Here is a 1,370-nt window from a genome sequence, read left to right on the forward strand (position 1 = left end):
AAGATCACTTTGAAGAGATTGCACTATATGCTCATTTATGACAAATCGTCCAATCAAAATATATTGAAACGTCTGAATATCAAAGCTACAGCTCTGCGAGCAAACCTACACCCTACATTTTAAATCATTTTTCATGTTTATCTTGCATGAATCTGCGGTTATTTATCCACAGTTTACTTTCACTCCCTACAGGTAACATGCTGATTTCTCCAGTTGTTCATGGTTCAATGTGATGCATCCAGTGTGTGCATAACGAGAGGGAGCTTGTTTCCCACATCTTGTGTTTATCTGTGCCTTATTTCCAGCATTCATCAATGGCGAGAGCAAGGGGCGAGGGCGAGACCAATGTGTAAGTCTTTCCGTGCCCATGCACGTCACCCACATTGGCAATTCTCCACTGTGCGTTTACAGCTAGTTCTCAGTGCCCCTAAACCCACGCCCTGCCCCTTTTGAAATATCTCCATTATTTTGTGCTGTTTCGCTGTGCTCTTCTCACCAGGATGCATTACTTCTCCTCAACGTCCTTCATATTTCATCTGACAAAACATTCATTAAGAATCCCTTTGCATAAACATGCACTTCGCAGCTCTCGGTATTTGATTTTCCTGGATGTCTTTCATACGAAAAAACGTTCTCAGCACTGACTTGAAAAAGAAAATCGCGTTTCTTTTCATTATCCCAAAGCAACCTCAATTTCAACGCAGTTTAGTTAAAAGGTACAAACTATTCTTTGAGATTTTGTAATCGCGTCAATGCATATAAACTGACAATTGGAGTTCCACCTTCAATCATCTGAAAACAGCACCATTGAAAGCCGTTGATGACAGCGACGAGAGTGGGATTCGAACCCACGCGTGCAGAGCACAATGGATTAGCAGTCCATCGCCTTAACCTCTCAGCCACCTCGTCAGAGGCATCGGGTAGGCTATGACCTTATCAATAATTGAAATGCATAAATTATGCAGAGCAGCAGACATTTCTCCCGATTGTTGGTGAAATGAGAAATAACACAGTACGGTTCCAAGATGATGGTCTGACCCCTGGGTTGTGGGGCAAGTGCACTCCCACTGTCACACTATGCACACAGTGATCTGAACAAAAATGAGGAAATGAATATGTAACAAGGTCTATTGAATTCTGTGCAGATTTGAAGTCAACGGAATGAAGAACCCGAGACAGCAGGAGGTGTTCTTTCAATAAAGAGTTGGACAGAGCTCTTAAGGATAGTGGAATCAAGGGTTATGGGGATAAGGCAGGAACAGGATACAGATTGAGGATGTTCAGCCATGATCATAATGAATGGTGGTGCTGGCTCGAAGGGCAGAATGGCCTACTCCTGCACCTGCTGTCTATTGTCTATTAAACTGCCT

At 43.0% G+C, this 1,370-nt stretch overlaps 1 non-coding gene across 1 annotated transcript; it reads right to left on the minus strand.

Moving 5' to 3' along the window:
• Positions 1-827: 827 nt before the first annotated feature.
• trnas-gcu (transfer RNA serine (anticodon GCU)) lies at positions 828-909 on the minus strand. Its single transcript has one exon. It is a non-coding gene; the product is annotated as a tRNA-Ser (tRNA).
• Positions 910-1,370: the final 461 nt, after the last annotated feature.

This window comes from Chiloscyllium punctatum, chromosome 12 (assembly GCF_047496795.1).
Source record: "Chiloscyllium punctatum isolate Juve2018m chromosome 12, sChiPun1.3, whole genome shotgun sequence".
NCBI classification, from domain to species: domain Eukaryota; kingdom Metazoa; phylum Chordata; class Chondrichthyes; order Orectolobiformes; family Hemiscylliidae; genus Chiloscyllium; species Chiloscyllium punctatum.